Source organism: Loxodonta africana, chromosome 18 (assembly GCF_030014295.1).
Source record: "Loxodonta africana isolate mLoxAfr1 chromosome 18, mLoxAfr1.hap2, whole genome shotgun sequence".
Lineage (NCBI taxonomy): Eukaryota > Metazoa > Chordata > Mammalia > Proboscidea > Elephantidae > Loxodonta > Loxodonta africana.
Window position 1 is genome coordinate 485,951 of NC_087359.1, and position 18,398 is coordinate 504,348.

The following is an 18,398-nucleotide window of genomic DNA, read 5'->3' on the forward strand; positions in this document are numbered from 1 at the left end:
GTGTTTGTTGTTAGGGGTTTAGGGTTGTTTCTTTTTGGGGTTTAGTAGTTTTTGTTGTTAGGGTGTTAGTGTTGTTTGTGGATAGGGTGTTAGTGTTGTTGTTTGTTAGGGGGTTAGGGTTGTTTGTTGTTAGGAGGTTAGGGTTGTTTGTTTTTACAGGGTTAGGTTAGTTTCTTGTTAGGGGTTTAGTGTTGTTTGTTGTTAAGGGGTTAGTGTTTGTTGTTAGGGGTTTAGTGTTGTTTCTTGTTGGGGTTTAGTGGTTTTTATTGTTAGGGTGTTAGTGTTGTTTGTTGTTAGGGGTTTAGGGTTGTTTGTTGTTAGGGGTTTAAGGTTGTTTGTTGTTAGGAGGTTAGGGTTGTTTGTTGTTACGGGGTTAGGTTAGTTTCTTGTTAGGGGTTTGGTGTTGTTTGTTGTTAGGGGGTTAGTGTTTGTTGTTAGGGGTTTAGTGTTGTTTCTTTTTGGGGTTTAGTAGTTTTTGTTGTTAGGGTGTTAGTGTTGTTTGTTGTTAGGGGGTTAGTGTTGTTTGTTCTTACGGGGTTAGTGTTGTTTGTGGTTAGGGTGTTAGTGTTGTTTGTGGTTAGGGGGTGTGCGTTGTTGGTTGTTAGGGGGTTATGATTGTTTGTTGTTAGGGGTTTAGGGTTGTTTGTTGTTAGGGGGTTAATGTTGTTTGTTGTTAGGAGGTTAGGGTTGTTTGTTGTTACAGGGTTAGGTTAGTTTCTTGTTAGGGGTTTAGTGTTGTTTGTTGTTAGGGGGTTAGTGTTTGTTGTTAGGGGTTTAGGGTTGTTTCTTGTTGGGGTTTAGTGGTTTTTGTTGTTAGGTGTTAGTGTTGTTTGTTGTTAGGGGTTTAGAGTTGTTTGTTGTTAGGGGTTTAAGGTTGTTTGTTGTTAGGAGGGTAGGGTTGTTTGTTGTTACGGGGTTAGGTTAGTTTCTTGTTAGGGGTTTAGTGTTGTTTGTTGTTAGGGGGTTAGTGTTTGTTGTTAGGGGTTTAGGGTTGTTTCTTTTTGGGTTTAGTAGTTTTTGTTGTTAGGGTGTTAGTGTTGCTTGTTGTTATGGGGTTAGTGTTGTTTGTTCTTACGGGGTTAGTGTTGTTTGTGGTTAGGGTGTTAGTGTTGTTTGTGGTTAGGGGGTGAGAGTTGTTGGTTGTTAGAGGGTTAGGATTGTTTGTTGTTAGGGGTTTAGTGTTGTTTGTTGTTAGGGGGTTAGTGTTTGTTGTTAGGGGTTTAGTGTTGTTTCTTGTTGGGGTTTAGTGGTTTTTGTTATTAGGGTGTTAGTGTTGTTTGTTGTTAGGGGTTTAGGGTTGTTTGTTGTTAGGGGTTTAAGGTTGTTTGTTGTTAGGAGGTTAGGGTTGTTTGTTGTTACGGGGTTAGGTTAGTTTCTTGTTAGGGGTTTAGTGTTGTTTGTTGTTAGGGGGTTAGTGTTTGTTGTTAGGGGTTTAGGGTTGTTTCTTGTTCGGGTTTAGTAGTTTTTGGGGTTAGGGTATTAGTGTTGTTTGTGGTTAGGGGGTTAGTGTTGTTGTTTGTTAGGGGGTTAGGGTTGTTTGTTGTTAGGAGGTTAGGGTTGTTTGTTGTTACAGGGTTAGGTTAGTTTCTTGTTAGGGGTTTAGTGTTGTTTGTTGTTAGGGGGTTAGTGTTTGTTGTTAGGGGTTTAGTCTTGTTTCTTATTGGGGTTTAGTGTTTTTTGTTGTTAGGGTGTTAGTGTTGTTTGTTGTTAGAGGTTTAGGGTTGTTTGTTGTTAGGGGTTTAAGGTTGTTTGTTGTTAGGAGGTTAGGGTTGTTTGTTGTTACGGGGTTAGGTTAGTTTCTTGTTAGGGATTTAGTGTGGTTTGTTGCTAGGGGGTTAGTGTTTGTTGTTAGGGGATTAGGGTTGTTTCTTTTTGGGGTTTAGTAGTTTTTGTTGTTAGGGTGTTAGTGTTGTTTGTGGTTAGGGTGTTAGTGTTGTTTGTGGTTAGGGGGTGAGAGTTGTTGGTTGTTAGGGGGTTAGGATTGTTTGTTGTTAGGGGTTTAGGGTTGTTTGTTGTTAGGGGGTTAAGGTGGTTTGTTGTTAGGAGGTTAGGGTTGTTTGTTGTTACAGGGTTAGGTTAGTTTCTTGTTAGGGGTTTAGTGTTGTTTGTTGTTAGGGGGTTAGTGTTTGTTGTTAGGGGTTTATTGTTGTTTCTTGTTGGGTTTTAGTGGTTTTTGTTGTTAGGGTGTTAGTGTTGTTTGTTGTTAGGGGTTTAGGGTTGTTTGTTGTTAGGGGTTTAAGGTTGTTTGTTGTTAGGAGGTTAGGGTTGTTTGTTGTTACGGGGTTAGGTTAGTTTCTTGTTAGGGGTTTAGTGTTGTTTGTTGTTAGGGGGTTAGTGTTTGTTGTTAGGGGTTTAGGGTTGTTTCTTGTTGGGGTTTAGTAGTTTTTGTTCTTAGGGTGTTAGTGTTGTTTGTTGTTAGGGGGTTAGTGTTGTTTGTTCTTACGGGGTTAGTGTTGTTTGTGGTTAGGGTGTTAGTGTTGTTTGTGGTTAGGGGGCGAGCGTTGTTGGTTGTTAGAGGGTTAGGATTGTTTGTTGTTAGGGGGTTAAGGTTGTTTGTTGTTAGGAGGTTAGGGTTGTTTTTTGTTACAGGGTTAGGTTAGTTTCTTGTTAAGGGTTTAGTGTTGTTTATTGTTAGGGGGTTAGTGTTTGTTGTTAGGGGTTTAGTGTTGTTTCTTGTTGGGGTTTAGTGTTTTTTGTTGTTAGGGTGTTAGTGTTGTTTGTTGTTAGGGGTTTAGGGTTGTTTGTTGTTAGGGGTTTAAGGTTGTTTGTTGTTAGGAGGTTACGGTTGTTTGTTGTTACGGGGTTAGGTTAGTTTCTTGTTAGGGGTTTAGTGTTGTTTGTTGTTAGGGGGTTAGTGTTTGTTGTTAGGGGTTTAGGGTTGTTTCTTTTTGGGGTTTAGTAGTTTTTGTTGTTAGGGTGTTAGTGTTGTTTGTGGTTAGGGGGTTAGTGTTGTTTGTTCTTACGGGGTTAGTGTTGTTTGTGGTTAGGGTGTTAGTGTTGTTTGTGGTTAGGGGGTGAGAGTTGTTGGTTGTTAGGGGGTTAGGATTGTTTGTTGTTAGGGGTTTAGGGTTGTTTGTTGTTAGGGGGTTAAGGTGGTTTGTTGTTAGGATGTTAAGGCTGTTTGTTGTTACAGGGTTAGGTTAGTTTCTTGTAAGGGGTTTAGTGTTGTTTGTTGTTAGGGGGTTAGTGTTTGTTGTTAGGGGTTTAGTGTTGTTTGTTGTTAGGGGTTTAAGGTTGTTTCTTGTTAGGAGGTTAGGGTTGTTTGTTGTTACGGGGTTAGGTTAGTTTCTTGTTAGGGGTTTAGTGTTGTTTGTGGTTAGGGGGTTAGTGTTGTTGTTTGTTAGGGGCTTAGGGTTGTTTGTTGTTAGGAGGTTAGGGTTGTTTGTTTTTACAGGGTTAGGTTAGTTTCTTGTTAGGGGTTTAGTGTTGTTTGTTGTTAGGGGGTTAGTGTTTGTTGTTAGGGGTTTAGTGTTGTTTCTTGTTGGGGTTTAGTGGTTTTTGTTATTAGGGTGTTAGTGTTGTTTGTTGTTAGGGGTTTAGGGTTGTTTGTTGTTAGGGGTTTAAGGTTGTTTGTTGTTAGGAGGTTAGGGTTGTTTGTTGTTACGGGGTTAGGTTAGTTTCTTGTTAGGGGTTTAGTGTTGTTTGTTGTTAGGGGGTTTGTGTTTGTTGTTAGGGGTTTAGGGTTGTTTCTTGTTCGGGTTTAGTAGTTTTTGGGGTTAGGGTATTAGTGTTGTTTGTGGTTAGGGGGTTAGTGTTGTTGTTTGTTAGGGGGTTAGGGTTGTTTGTTGTTAGGAGGTTAGGGTTGTTTGTTGTTACAGGGTTAGGTTAGTTTCTTGTTAGGGGTTTAGTGTTGTTTGTTGTTAGGGGGTTAGTGTTTGTTGTTAGGGGTTTAGTCTTGTTTCTTGTTGGGGTTTAGTGGTTTTTGTTGTTAGGGTCTTAGTGTTGTTTGTTGTTAGGTGTTTAGGGTTGTTTGTTGTTAGGGGTTTAAGGTTCTTTGTTGTTAGGAGGTTAGGGTTGTTTGTTGTTACGGGGTTAGGTTAGTTTCTTGTTAGGGGTTTAGTGTTGTTTGTTGTTAGGGGGTTAGTGTTTGTTGTTAGGGGTTTAGTGTTGTTTCTTGTTGGGGTTTAGTGGTTTTTGTTGTTAGGGTGTTAGTGTTGTTTGTTGTTAGTGGTTTAGGGTTGTTTGTTGTTAGGGGTTTAAGGTTGTTTGCTGTTAGGAGGTTAGGGTTGTTTGTTGTAACGGGGTTAGGTTAGTTTCTTGTTAGGGGTTTAGTGTTGTTTGTTGTTAGGGGGTTAGTGTTTGTTGTTAGGGGTTTAGGGTTGTTTCTTGTTGGGGTTTAGTAGTTTTTGTTGTTAGGGTGTTAGTGTTGTTTGTGGTTAGGGGGTTAGTGTTGTTGTTTGTTAGGGGCTTACGGTTGTTTGTTGTTAGGAGGTTAGGGTTGTTTGTTTTTACAGGGTTAGGTTAGTTTATTGTTAGGGGTTTAGTGTTGTTTGTTGTTAGGGGGTTAGTGTTTGTTGTTAGGGGTTTAGTGTTGTTTCTTGTTGGGGTTTAGTGGTTTTTGTTGTTAGGGTGTTAGTGTTGTTTGTTGTTAGGGGTTTAGGGTTGTTTGTTGTTAGGGGTTTAAGGTTGTTTGCTGTTAGGAGGTTAGGGTTGTTTGTTGTTACGGGGTTAGGTTAGTTTCTTGTTAGGGGTTTAGTGTTGCTTGTTGTTAGGGGGTTAGTGTTTGTTGTTAGGGGTTTAGGGTTGTTTCTTGTTGGGGTTTAGTAGTTTTTGTTGTTAGGGTGTTAGTGTTGTTTGTTGTTAGGGGGTTAGTGTTGTTTGTTCTTACGGGGTTAGTGTTCTTTGTGGTTAGGGTGTTAGCGTTGTTTGTGGTTAGGGGGTGAGCGTTGTTGGTTGTTAGAGGGTTAGGATTGTTTGTTGTTAGGGGGTTAAGGTTGTTTGTTGTTAGGAGGTTAGGGTTGTTTGTTGTTACAGGGTCAGGTTAGTTTCTTGTTAAGGGTTTAGTGTTGTTTGTTGTTATGGGGTTAGTGTTTGTTGTTAGGGGTTTAGTGTTGTTTCTTGTTGGGGTTTAGTGTTTTTTGTTGTTAGGGTGTTAGTGTTGTTTGTTGTTAGGGGTTTACTGTTGATTGTTGTTAGGGGTTTAAGGTTGTTTGTTGTTAGGAGGTTAGGGTTGTTTGTTGTTACGGGGTTAGGTTAGTTTCTTGTTAGGGGTTTAGTGTTGTTTGTTGTTAGGGGGTTAGTGTTTGTTGTTAGGGGTTTAGGGTTGTTTCTTTTTGGGGTTTAGTAGTTTTTGTTGTTAGGGTGTTAGTGTTGTTTGTGGTTAGGGTGTTAGTGTTGTTTGTGGTTAGGGGGTGAGAGTTGTTGGTTGTTAGGGGGTTAGGATTGTTTATTGTTAGGGGTTTAGGGTTGTTTGTTGTTAGGGGGTTAAGGTGGTTTGTTGTTAGGAGGTTAGGGCTGTTTGTTGTTACAGGGTTAGGTTAGTTTCTTGTTAGGGGTTTAGTGTTGTTTGTTGTTAGGGGGTTAGTGTTTGTTGTTAGGGGTTTAGTGTTGTTTCTTGTTGGGGTTTAGTGGTTTTTGTTGTTAGGGTGTTAGTGTTGTTTGTTGTTAGGGGTTTAGGGTTGTTTGTTGTTAGGGGTTTAAGGTTGTTTGTTGTTAGGAGGTTAGGGTTGTTTGCTGTTACGGGGTTAGGTTAGTTTCTTGTTAGGGGTTTAGTTTTGTTTGTTGTTAGGGGGTTAGTGTTTGTTGTTAGGGGTTTAGGGTTGTTTCTTGTTGGGGTTTAGTAGTTTTTGTTGTTAGGGTATTAGTGTTGTTTGTGGTTAGGGGGTTAGTGTTGTTGTTTGTTAGGGGGTTAAGGTTGTTTGTTGTTAGGAGGTTAGGGTTGTTTGTTGTTACAGGGTTAGGTTAGTTTCTTGTTAGGGGTTTAGTGTTGTTTGTTGTTAGGGGGTTAGTGTTCGTTGTTAGGGGTTTAGTCTTGTTTCTTGTTGGGGTTTAGTGTTTTTTGTTGTTAGGGTGTTAGCGTTGTTTGTTGTTAGAGGTTTAGGGTTGTTTGTTGTTAGGGGTTTAAGGTTGTCTGTTGTTAGGAGGTTAGGGTTGTTTGTTGTTACGGGGTTAGGTTAGTTTCTTGTTAGGGGTTTAGTGTGGTTTGTTGCTAGGGGGTTAGTGTTTGTTGTTAGGGGTTTAGGGGTGTTTCTTTTTGGGGTTTAGTAGTTTTTGTTGTTAGGATGTTAGTGTTGTTTGTGGTTAGGGTGTTAGTGTTGTTTGTGGTTAGGGGTGAGAGTTTTTGGTTGTTAGGGGGTTAGGATTGTTTGTTGTTAGGGGTTTAGGGTTGTTTGTTGTTAGGGGGTTAAGGTGGTTTGTTGTTAGGAGGTTAGGGTTGTTTGTTGTTACAGGGTTAGGTTAGTTTCTTGTTAGGGTTTTAGTGTTGTTTGTTGTTGGGGGTTAGTGTTTGTTGTTAGGGGTTTAGTGTTGTTTCTTGTTGGGGTTTAGTGTTTTTTGTGGTTAGGGTGTTAGTGTTGTTTGTTGTTAGGGGTTTAGGGTTGTTTGTTGTTAGGGGGTTAACGTTGTTTGTTGTTAGGACGTTAGGGAGGTTTGTTGTTACAGGGTTAGGTTAGTTTCTTGTTAGAGGTTTAGTGTTGTTTGTTGTTAGGGGGTTAGTGTTTGTTGTTACGGGTTTAGGGTTGTTTCTTGTTGGGGTTTAGTAGTTTTTGTTGTTAGGGTGTTAGTGTTGTTTGTGGATAGGGGGTTAGTGTTGTTGTTTGTTAGGGGGTTAGGGTTGTTTGTTGTTAGGAGGTTAGGGTTGTTTGTTTTTACAGGGTTAGGTTAGTTTCTTGTTAGGGGTTTAGTGTTGTTTGTTGTTAGGGGGTTAGTGTTTGTTGTTAGGGGTTTAGTGTTGTTTCTTGTTGGGGTTTAGTGGTTTTTATTGTTAGGGTGTTAGTGTTGTTTGTTGTTAGGGGTTTAGGGTTGTTTGTTGTTAGGGGTTTAAGGTTGTTGTTAGGAGGTTAGGGTTGTTTGTTGTTACGGGGTTAGGTTAGTTTCTTGTTAGGGGTTTGGTGTTGTTTGTTGTTAGGGGGTTAGTGTTTGTTGTTAGGGGTTTAGTGTTGTTTCTTGTTGGGGTTTAGTGGTTTTTGTTGTTAGGGTGTTAGTGTTGTTTGTTGTAAGGGGTTTAGGGTTGTTTGTTGTTAGGGGTTTAAGGTTGTTTGTTGTTAGGAGGTTAGGGTTGTTTGTTGTTACGGGGTTAGGTTAGTTTCTTGTTAGGGGTTTAGTGTTGTTTGTTGTTAGGGGGTTAGTGTTTGTTGTTAGGGGTTTAGGGTTGTTTCTTGTTGGGGTTTAGTAGTTTTTGTTGTTAGGGTGTTAGTGTTGTTTGTTTTTAGGGGGTTTGTGTTGTTTGTTCTTACGGGGTTAGTGTTGTTTGTGGTTAGGGTGTTAGTGATGTTTGTGGTTAGGGGGTGAGCGTTGTTGGTTGTTAGGGGGTTAGGATTGTTTGTTGTTAGGGGTTTAGGGTTGTTTGTTGTTAGGGGGTTAAGGTTGTTTGTTGTTAGGAGGTTAGGGTTGTTTGTTGTTACAGGGTTAGGTTAGTTTCTTGTTAGGGGTTTAGTAGTTTTTGTTGTTAGGGTGTTAGTGTTGTTTGTTGTTAGGGGGTTAGTGTAGTTTGTTCTTACGGGGTTGGTGTTGATTGTCGTTAGGGTGTTAGTGTTGTTTGTGGTTAGGGGGTGTGCGTTGTTGGTTGTTAGGGGGTTAGGATTGTTTGTTGTTAGGGGTTTAGGGTTGTTTGTTGTTAGGGGGTTAAGGATGTTTGTTGTTAGGATGTTAGGGTTGTTTGTTGTTACAGGGTTAGGTTAGTTTCTTGTTAGGGGTTTAGTGTTGTTTGTTGTTAGTTGGTTAGTGTTTGTTGTTAGGGGTTTAGTGTTGTTTCTTGTTGGGGTTTAGTGGTTTTTGTTGTTAGGGTGTTAGTGTTGTTTGTTGTTAGGGGTTTAGGGTTGTTTGTTGTTAGGGGTTTAAGGTTGTTTGTTGTTAGGAGGTTAGGGTTGTTTGTTGTTACGGGGTTAGGTTAGTTTCTTGTTAGGGGTTTAGTGTTGCTTGTTGTTAGGGGGTTAGTGTTTGTTGTTAGGGGTTTAGGGTTGTTTCTTGTTGGGGTTTAGTAGTTTTTGTTGTTAGGGTGTTAGTGTTGTGTGTTTTTAGGGGGTTAGTGTTGTTTGTTCTTACGGGGTTACTGTTGTTTGTGGTTAGGGTGTTAGTGTTGTTTGTGGTTAGGGGGTGAGCGTTGTTGGTTGTTAGGGGGTTAGGATTGTTTGTTGTTAGGGGTTTAGGGTTGTTTGTTGTTAGGGGGTTAAGGTGGTTTGTTGTTAGGAGGTTAGGGCTGTTTGTTGTTACAGGGTTAGGTTAGTTTCTTGTTAGGGGTTTAGTGTTGTTTCTTGTTAGGGGTTTAGGGTTGTTTGTTGTTAGGGGTTTAAGGTTGTTTGTTGTTATGAGGTTAGGGCTGTTTGTTGTTACAGGGTTAGGTTAGTTTCTTGTTAGGGGTTTAGTGTTGTTTGTTGTTAGGCGTTTAGTGTTGTTTCTTGTTGGGGTTTAGTGGTTTTTGTTGTTAGGGTGTTAGTGTTGTTTGTTGTTAGGGGTTTAGGGTTGTTTGTTGTTAGGGGTTTAAGGTTGTTTGTTGTTAGGAGGTTAGGGTTGTTTTTTGTTACAGGGTCAGGTTAGTTTCTTGTTAAGGGTTTAGTGTTGTTTGTTGTTATGGGGTTAGTGTTTGTTGTTAGGGGTTTAGTGTTGTTTCTTGTTGGGGTTTAGTGTTTTTTGTTGTTAGGGTGTTAGTGTTGTTTGTTGTTAGGGGTTTAGTGTTGATTGTTGTTAGGGGTTTAAGGTTGTTTGTTGTTAGGAGGTTAGGGTTGTTTGTTGTTACGGGGTTAGGTTAGTTTCTTGTTAGGGGTTTAGTGTTGTTTGTTGTTAGGGGGTTAGTGTTTGTTGTTAGGGGTTTAGGGTTGTTTCTTTTTGGGGTTTAGTAGTTTTTGTTGTTAGGGTGTTAGTGTTGTTTGTGGTTAGGGTGTTAGTGTTGTTTGTGGTTAGGGGGTGAGAGTTGTTGGTTGTTAGGGGGTTAGGATTGTTTATTGTTAGGGGTTTAGGGTTGTTTGTTGTTAGGGGGTTAAGGTGGTTTGTTGTTAGGAGGTTAGGGCTGTTTGTTGTTACAGGGTTAGGTTAGTTTCTTGTTAGGGGTTTAGTGTTGTTTGTTGTTAGGGGGTTAGTGTTTGTTGTTAGGGGTTTAGTGTTGTTTCTTGTTGGGGTTTAGTGGTTTTTGTTGTTAGGGTGTTAGTGTTGTTTGTTGTTAGGGGTTTAGGGTTGTTTGTTGTTAGGGGTTTAAGGTTGTTTGTTGTTAGGAGGTTAGGGTTGTTTGCTGTTACGGGGTTAGGTTAGTTTCTTGTTAGGGGTTTAGTTTTGTTTGTTGTTAGGGGGTTAGTGTTTGTTGTTAGGGGTTTAGGGTTGTTTCTTGTTGGGGTTTAGTAGTTTTTGTTGTTAGGGTATTAGTGTTGTTTGTGGTTAGGGGGTTAGTGTTGTTGTTTGTTAGGGGGTTAAGGTTGTTTGTTGTTAGGAGGTTAGGGTTGTTTGTTGTTACAGGGTTAGGTTAGTTTCTTGTTAGGGGTTTAGTGTTGTTTGTTGTTAGGGGGTTAGTGTTTGTTGTTAGGGGTTTAGTCTTGTTTCTTGTTGGGGTTTAGTGTTTTTTGTTGTTAGGGTGTTAGCGTTGTTTGTTGTTAGAGGTTTAGGGTTGTTTGTTGTTAGGGGTTTAAGGTTGTCTGTTGTTAGGAGGTTAGGGTTGTTTGTTGTTACGGGGTTAGGTTAGTTTCTTGTTAGGGGTTTAGTGTGGTTTGTTGCTAGGGGGTTAGTGTTTGTTGTTAGGGGTTTAGGGTTGTTTCTTTTTGGGGTTTAGTAGTTTTTGTTGTTAGGATGTTAGTGTTGTTTGTGGTTAGGGTGTTAGTGTTGTTTGTGGTTAGGGGTGAGAGTTTTAGGTTGTTAGGGGGTTAGGATTGTTTGTTGTTAGGGGTTTAGGGTTGTTTGTTGTTAGGGGGTTAAGGTGGTTTGTTGTTAGGAGGTTAGGGTTGTTTGTTGTTACAGGGTTAGGTTAGTTTCTTGTTAGGGTTTTAGTGTTGTTTGTTGTTGGGGGTTAGTGTTTGTTGTTAGGGGTTTAGTGTTGTTTCTTGTTGGGGTTTAGTGTTTTTTGTGGTTAGGGTGTTAGTGTTGTTTGTTGTTAGGGGTTTAGGGTTGTTTGTTGTTAGGGGGTTAAGGTTGTTTGTTGTTAGGACGTTAGGGAGGTTTGTTGTTACAGGGTTAGGTTAGTTTCTTGTTAGAGGTTTAGTGTTGTTTGTTGTTAGGGGGTTAGTGTTTGTTGTTACGGGTTTAGGGTTGTTTCTTGTTGGGGTTTAGTAGTTTTTGTTGTTAGGGTGTTAGTGTTGTTTGTGGATAGGGGGTTAGTGTTGTTGTTTGTTAGGGGGTTAGGGTTGTTTGTTGTTAGGAGGTTAGGGTTGTTTGTTTTTACAGGGTTAGGTTAGTTTCTTGTTAGGGGTTTAGTGTTGTTTGTTGTTAGGGGGTTAGTGTTTGTTGTTAGGGGTTTAGTGTTGTTTCTTGTTGGGGTTTAGTGGTTTTTATTGTTAGGGTGTTAGTGTTGTTTGTTGTTAGTGGTTTAGGGTTGTTTGTTGTTAGGGGTTTAAGGTTGTTGTTAGGAGGTTAGGGTTGTTTGTTGTTACGGGGTTAGGTTAGTTTCTTGTTAGGGGTTTGGTGTTGTTTGTTGTTAGGGGGTTAGTGTTTGTTGTTAGGGGTTTAGTGTTGTTTCTTGTTGGGGTTTAGTGGTTTTTGTTGTTAGGGTGTTAGTGTTGTTTGTTGTAAGGGGTTTAGGGTTGTTTGTTGTTAGGGGTTTAAGGTTGTTTGTTTTTAGGAGGTTAGGGTTGTTTGTTGTTACGGGGTTAGGTTAGTTTCTTGTTAGGGGTTTAGTGTTGTTTGTTGTTAGGGGGTTAGTGTTTGTTGTTAGGGGTTTAGGGTTGTTTCTTGTTGGGGTTTAGTAGTTTTTGTTGTTAGGGTGTTAGTGTTGTTTGTTGTTAGGGGGTTTGTGTTGTTTGTTCTTACGGGGTTAGTGTTGTTTGTGGTTAGGGTGTTAGTGATGTTTGTGGTTAGGGGGTGAGCGTTGTTGGTTGTTAGGGGGTTAGGATTGTTTGTTGTTAGGGGTTTAGGGTTGTTTGTTGTTAGGGGGTTAAGGTTGTTTGTTGTTAGGAGGTTAGGGTTGTTTGTTGTTACAGGGTTAGGTTAGTTTCTTGTTAGGGGTTTAGTAGTTTTTGTTGTTAGGGTGTTAGTGTTGTTTGTTGTTAGGGGGTTAGTGTAGTTTGTTCTTACGGGGTTGGTGTTGATTGTCGTTAGGGTGTTAGTGTTGTTTGTGGTTAGGGGGTGTGCGTTGTTGGTTGTTAGGGGGTTAGGATTGTTTGTTGTTAGGGGTTTAGGGTTGTTTGTTGTTAGGGGGTTAAGGATGTTTGTTGTTAGGATGTTAGGGTTGTTTGCTGTTACAGGGTTAGGTTAGTTTCTTGTTAGGGGTTTAGTGTTGTTTGTTGTTAGTTGGTTAGTGTTTGTTGTTAGGGGTTTAGTGTTGTTTCTTGTTGGGGTTTAGTGGTTTTTGTTGTTAGGGTGTTAGTGTTGTTTGTTGTTAGGGGTTTAGGGTTGTTTGTTGTTAGGGGTTTAAGGTTGTTTGTTGTTAGGAGGTTAGGGTTGTTTGTTGTTACGGGGTTAGGTTAGTTTCTTGTTAGGGGTTTAGTGTTGCTTGTTGTTAGGGGGTTAGTGTTTGTTGTTAGGGGTTTAGGGTTGTTTCTTGTTGGGGTTTAGTAGTTTTTGTTGTTAGGGTGTTAGTGTTGTGTGTTTTTAGGGGGTTAGTGTTGTTTGTTCTTACGGGGTTACTGTTGTTTGTGGTTAGGGTGTTAGTGTTGTTTGTGGTTAGGGGGTGAGCGTTGTTGGTTGTTAGGGGGTTAGGATTGTTTGTTGTTAGGGGTTTAGGGTTGTTTGTTGTTAGGGGGTTAAGGTGGTTTGTTGTTAGGAGGTTAGGGCTGTTTGTTGTTACAGGGTTAGGTTAGTTTCTTGTTAGGGGTTTAGTGTTGTTTGTTGTTAGGGGTTTAGGGTTGTTTGTTGTTAGGGGTTTAAGGTTGTTTGTTGTTATGAGGTTAGGGCTGTTTGTTGTTACAGGGTTAGGTTAGTTTCTTGTTAGGGGTTTAGTGTTGTTTGTTGTTAGGCGTTTAGTGTTGTTTCTTGTTGGGGTTTAGTGGTTTTTGTTGTTAGGGTGTTAGTGTTGTTTGTTGTTAGGGGTTTAGGGTTGTTTGTTGTTAGGGGTTTAAGGTTGTTTGTTGTTAGGAGGTTAGGGTTGTTTGTTGTTACGGGGTTAGGTTACTTTCTTGTTAGGGGTTTAGTGTTGTTTGTTGTTAGGGGTTAGTGTTTGTTGTTAGGGGTTTAGGGTTGTTTCTTGTTGGGGTTTAGTAGTTTTTGTTGTTAGGGTATTAGTGTTGTTTGTGGTTAGGGGGTTAGTGTTGTTGTTTGTTAGGGGGTTAGGGTTGTTTGTTGTTAGGAGTTTAGGGTTGTTTGTTGTTACAGGGTTAGGTTAGTTTCTTGTTAGGGGTTTAGTGTTGTTTGTTGTTAGGGGGTTAGTGTTTGTTGTTAGGGGTTTAGTCTTGTTTCTTGTTGGGGTTTAGTGTTTGTTGTTGTTAGGGTGTTAGTGTTGTTTGTTGTTAGAGGTTTAGGGTTGTTTGTTGTTAGGGGTTTAAGGTTGTTTGTTGTTAGGAGATTAGGGAGGTTTGTTGTTACAGGGTTAGGTTAGTTTCTTGTTAGAGGTTTAGTGTTGTTTGTTGTTAGGGGGTTAGTGTTTGTTGTTACGGGATTAGGGTTGTTTCTTGTTGGGGTTTAGTAGTTTTTGTTGTTAGGGTGTTAGTGTTGTTTGTGGATAGGGGGTTAGTGTTGTTTGTTAGGGGGTTAGGGTTGTTTGTTGTTAGGAGGTTAGGGTTGTTTGTTTTTACAGGGTTAGGTTAGTTTCTTGTTAGGGGTTTAGTGTTGTTTGTTGTTAGGGGGTTAGTGTTTGTTGTTAGGGGTTTAGTGTTGTTTCTTGTTGGGGTTTAGTGGTTTTTATTGTTAGGGTGTTAGTGTTGTTTGTTGTTAGGGGTTTAGGGTTGTTTGTTGTTAGGGGTTTAAGGTTGTTTGTTGTTAGGAGGTTAGGGTTGTTTGTTGTTACGGTGTTAGGTTAGTTTCTTGTTAGGGGTTTAGTGTTGTTTGTTGTTAGGGGGTTAGTGTTTGTTGTTAGGGGTTTAGGGTTGTTTCTTGTTGGGGTTTAGTAGTTTTTGTTGTTAGGGTGTTAGTGTTGTTTGTTCCTAGGGGATTAGTGTTGTTGTTTCTTAGGGCGTTAGGATTGTTTGTTGTTAGGAGGTTAGTGTTCTTTGTTGTTACAGGGTTAGGTTAGTTTCTTGTTAGGGGTTTAGTGTTGTTTGTTGTTAGGGGGTTAGTGTTTGTTGTTAGGGGTTTAGTGTTGTTTCTTGTTGGGGTTTAGTGGTTTTTGTTCTTAGGGTGTTAGTGTTGTTTGTTGTTAGGGGTTTAGGGTTGTTTGTTTTTAGGGGTTTAAGGTTGTTTGTTGTTAGGAGGTTACGGTTATTTGTTGTTACGGAGTTAGGTTAGTTTCTTGTTAGGGGTTTAGTGTTGTTTGTTGTTAGGGAGTTAGTGTTTGTTGTTAGGGGTTTAGGGTTGTTTCTTGTTGGGGTTTAGTAGTTTTTGTTGTTAGGGTGTTAGTGTTGTTTGTTGTTAGGGGGTTAGTGTTGTTTGTTCTTACGGGGTTAGTGTTGTTTGTGGTTAGGGTGTTAGTGATGTTTGTGGTTAGGGGGTGAGCGTTGTTGGTTGTTAGGCGGTTAGGATTGTTTGTTGTTAGGGGTTTAGGTTTGTTTGTTGTTAGGGGGTTAAGGTTGTTTGTTGTTAGGAGGTTAGGGTTGTTTGTTGTTACAGGGTTAGGTTAGTTTCTTGTTAGGGGTTTAGTAGTTTTTGTTGTTAGGGTGTTAGTGTTGTTTGTTGTTAGGGGGTTAGTGTTTGTTGTTAGGGGTTTAGTGTTGTTTCTTGTTTGGGTTTAGTGGTTTTTGTTGTTAGGGTGTTAGTGTTGTTTGTTGTTAGGGGTTTAGGGTAGTTTGTTGTTAGGGGTTTATGGTTGTTCCTTTTTAGGAGGTTAGGGTTATTTGTTGTTACGGGGTTAGGTTAGTTTCTTGTTAGGGGTTTAGTGTTTTTTGTTGTTAGGGGGTTAGAGTTTGTTGTTAGAGGTTTAGGGTTGTTTCTTGTTGGGGTATAGTAGTTTTTGTTGTTAGGGTGTTTGTGTTGTTTGTCGTTAGGGGGTTAGTGTTGTTTGTTCTTACGGGGTTAGTGTTGTTTGTGGTTAGGGTGTTAGTGTAGTTTGTGGTTAGGGGTTGAGAGTTGTTGGTTGTTAGGAGGTTAGGATTGTTTGTTGTTAGGGGTTTAGGGTTGTTTGTTGTTAGGGGTTTAAGGTTGTCTGTTGTTAGGAGGTTAGGGTTGTTTGTTGTTACGGGGTTAGGTTAGTTTCTTGTTAGGGGTTTAGTGTGGTTTGTTGCTAGGGGGATAGTGTTTGTTGTTAGGGGTTTAGGGTTGTTTCTTTTTGGGGTTTAGTAGTTTTTGTTGTTAGGGTGTTAGTGTTGTTTGTGGTTAGGGTGTTAGTGTTGTTTGTGGTTAGGGGGTGAGAGTTGCTGGTTGTTAGGGGGTTAGGATTGTTTGTTGTTAGGGGTTTAGGGTTGTTTGTTGTTAGGGGGTTAAGGTGGTTTGTTGTTAGGAGGTTAGGGTTGTTTGTTGTTACAGGGTTAGGTTAGTTTCTTGTTAGGGTTTTAGTGTTGTTTGTTGTTGGGGGTTAGTGTTTGTTGTTAGGGGTTTAGTGTTGTTTCTTGTTGGGGTTTAGTGTTTTTTGTGGTTAGGGTGTTAGTGTTGTTTGTTGTTAGGGGTTTAGGGTTGTTTGTTGTTAGGGGGTTAAGGTTGTTTGTTGTTAGGAGGTTAGGGAGGTTTGTTGTTACAGGGTTAGGTTAGTTTCTTGTTAGAGGTTTAGTGTTGTTTGTTGTTAGGGGGTTAGTGTTTGTTGTTATGGGTTTAGGGTTGTTTCTTGTTGGGGTTTAGTAGTTTTTGTTGTTAGGGTGTTAGTGTTGTTTGTGGATAGGGGGTTAGTGTTGTTGTTTGTTAGGGGGTTAGGGTTGTTTGTTGTTAGGAGGTTAGGGTTGTTTGTTTTTACAGGGTTAGGTTAGTTTCTTGTTAGGGGTTTAGTGTTGTTTGTTGTTAGGGGGTTAGTGTTTGTTGTTAGGGGTTTAGTGTTGTTTCTTGTTGGGGTTTAGTGGTTTTTATTGTTAGGGTGTTAGTGTTGTTTGTTGTTAGGGGTTTAGGGTTGTTTGTTGTTAGGGGTTTAAGGTTGTTTGTTGTTAGGAGGTTAGGGTTGTTTGTTGTTACGGGGTTAGGTTAGTTTCTTGTTAGGGGTTTGGTGTTGTTTGTTGTTAGGGGGTTAGTGTTTGTTGTTAGGGGTTTAGTGTTGTTTCTTTTTGGGGTTTAGTAGTTTTTGTTGTTAGGGTGTTAGTGTTGTTTGTTGTTAGGGGGTTAGTGTTGTTTGTTCTTACGGGGTTAGTGTTGTTTGTGGTTAGGGTGTTAGTGTTGTTTGTGGTTAGGGGGTGTGCGTTGTTGGTTGTTAGGGGGTTAGGATTGTTTGTTGTTAGGGGTTTAGGGTTGTTTGTTGTTAGGGGGTTAATGTTGTTTGTTGTTAGGAGGTTAGGGTTGTTTGTTGTTACAGGGTTAGGTTAGTTTCTTGTTAGGGGTTTAGTGTTGTTTGTTAGGGGGTTAGTGTTTGTTGTTAGGGGTTTAGGGTTGTTTCTTGTTGGGGTTTAGTGGTTTTTGTTGTTAGGTGTTAGTGTTGTTTGTTGTTAGGGGTTTAGAGTTGTTTGTTGTTAGGGGTTTAAGGTTGTTTGTTGTTAGGAGGGTAGGGTTGTTTGTTGTTACGGGGTTAGGTTAGTTTCTTGTTAGGGGTTTAGTGTTGTTTGTTGTTAGGGGGTTAGTGTTTGTTGTTAGGGGTTTAGGGTTGTTTCTTTTTGGGTTTAGTAGTTTTTGTTGTTAGGGTGTTAGTGTTGCTTGTTGTTATGGGGTTAGTGTTGTTTGTTCTTACGGGGTTAGTGTTGTTTGTGGTTAGGGTGTTAGTGTTGTTTGTGGTTAGGGGGTGAGAGTTGTTGGTTGTTAGAGGGTTAGGATTGTTTGTTGTTAGGGGTTTAGTGTTGTTTGTTGTTAGGGGGTTAGTGTTTGTTGTTAGGGGTTTAGTGTTGTTTCTTGTTGGGGTTTAGTGGTTTTTGTTATTAGGGTGTTAGTGTTGTTTGTTGTTAGGGGTTTAGGGTTGTTTGTTGTTAGGGGTTTAAGGTTGTTTGTTGTTAGGAGGTTAGGGTTGTTTGTTGTTACGGGGTTAGGTTAGTTTCTTGTTAGGGGTTTAGTGTTGTTTGTTGTTAGGGGGTTAGTGTTTGTTGTTAGGGGTTTAGGGTTGTTTCTTGTTCGGGTTTAGTAGTTTTTGGGGTTAGGGTATTAGTGTTGTTTGTGGTTAGGGGGTTAGTGTTGTTGTTTGTTAGGGGGTTAGGGTTGTTTGTTGTTAGGAGGTTAGGGTTGTTTGTTGTTACAGGGTTAGGTTAGTTTCTTGTTAGGGGTTTAGTGTTGTTTGTTGTTAGGGGGTTAGTGCTTGTTGTTAGGGGTTTAGTCTTGTTTCTTATTGGGGTTTAGTGTTTTTTGTTGTTAGGGTGTTAGTGTTGTTTGTTGTTAGAGGTTTAGGGTTGTTTGTTGTTAGGGGTTTAAGGTTGTTTGTTGTTAGGAGGTTAGGGTTGTTTGTTGTTACGGGGTTAGGTTAGTTTCTTGTTAGGGATTTAGTGTGTTTTGTTGCTAGGGGGTTAGTGTTTGTTGTTAGGGGATTAGGGTTGTTTCTTTTTGGGGTTTAGTAGTTTTTGTTGTTAGGGTGTTAGTGTTGTTTGTGGTTAGGGTGTTAGTGTTGTTTGTGGTTAGGGGGTGAGAGTTGTTGGTTGTTAGGGGGTTAGGATTGTTTGTTGTTAGGGGTTTAGGGTTGTTTGTTTTTAGGGGGTTAAGGTGGTTTGTTGTTAGGAGGTTAGGGTTGTTTGTTGTTACAGGGTTAGGTTAGTTTCTTGTTAGGGGTTTAGTGTTGTTTGTTGTTAGGGGGTTAGTGTTTGTTGTTAGGGGTTTAATGTTGTTTCTTATTGAAGTTTAGTGTTTTTTGTTGTTAGGGTGTTAGTGTTGTTTGTTGTTAGGGGTTTAGGGTTGTTTGTTGTTAGGGGTTTAAGGTTGTTTGTTGTTAGGAGGTTAGGGTTGTTTGTTGTTACGGGGTTAGGTTAGTTTCTTCTTAGGGGTTTAGTGTTGTTTGTTGTTAGGGGGTTAGTGTTTGCTGTTAGGGGTTTAGTGTTGTTTCTTGTGGGGGTTTAGTAGTTTTTGTTGCTAGGGTGTTAGTGTTGTTTGTGGTTAGGGAGTTAGTGTTGTTGTTTGTTAGGCGGTTAGGGTTGTTGTTAGGAGGTTAGGGTGGTTTGTTGTTACAGGGCTAGGGTAGTTTCTTGTTAGGGGTTTAGTGTTGTTTGTTGCTAGGGGGTTAGTGTTTGTTTTTAGGTGTTTAGGGTTGTTTTTTGTTGGGTTTAGTGTTTTTTGTTGTTAGGGTGTTAGTGTTGTTTGTTGTTAGGGGGTTAGTGTTGTTTGTTCTTACGGGGTTAGTGTTGTTTGTGGTTAGGGGGTGTGCGTTGTTGGTTGTTACGGGGTTAGGATTGTTTGTTGTTAGGGGTTTAGGGTTGTTTGTTGTTAGGGGGTTAAGGTTGTTTGTTGTTAGGAGGTTAGGGTTGTTTGTTGTTACAGGGTTAGGTTAGTTTCTTGTTAGGGGTTTAGTGTTGTTTGTTGTTAGGGGGTTAGTGTTTGTTGTTAGGGGTATAGGGTTGTTTCTTGTTGGGGTTTAGTGGTTTTTGTTGTTAGGTGTTAGTGTTGTTTGTTGTTAGGGGTTTAGGGTTGTTTGTTGTTAGCGATTTAAAGTTGTTTGTTGTTAGGAGGGTAGGGTTGTTTGTTGTTACGGGGTTAGGTTAGTTTCTTGTTAGGGGTTTAGTGTTGTTTGTTGTTAGGGGGTTAGTGTTTGTTGTTAGGGGTTTAGGGTTGCTTCTTTTTGGGGTTTAGTAGTTTTTGTTGTTAGGGTGTTAGTGTTTTTTGTTTTTAGGGGGTTAGTGTTGTTTGTGGTTAGGGTGTTAGTGTTGTTTGTGGTTAGGGGGTGAGAGTTGTTGGTTGTTAGAGGGTTAGGATTGTTTGTTGTTAGGGGTTTAGGGTTGTTTGTTGTTAGGAGGTTAGGGATGTTTGTTGTTACTGGG

At 40.1% G+C, this 18,398-nt stretch overlaps 1 long non-coding RNA gene across 1 annotated transcript in view; it reads left to right on the forward strand.

The window, feature by feature from the left end:
• LOC135228048 (uncharacterized) overlaps nt 1-17,502 on the forward strand; it is an 83,677-nt gene extending 66,175 nt beyond the window's left edge. The window contains exon 2 of the long non-coding RNA XR_010318250.1: nt 678-17,502. This is a non-coding gene — a long non-coding RNA (uncharacterized LOC135228048). The remainder of the gene's footprint in view (nt 1-677) is intronic.
• The last annotated feature ends 896 nt before the right edge of the window (nt 17,503-18,398 follow it).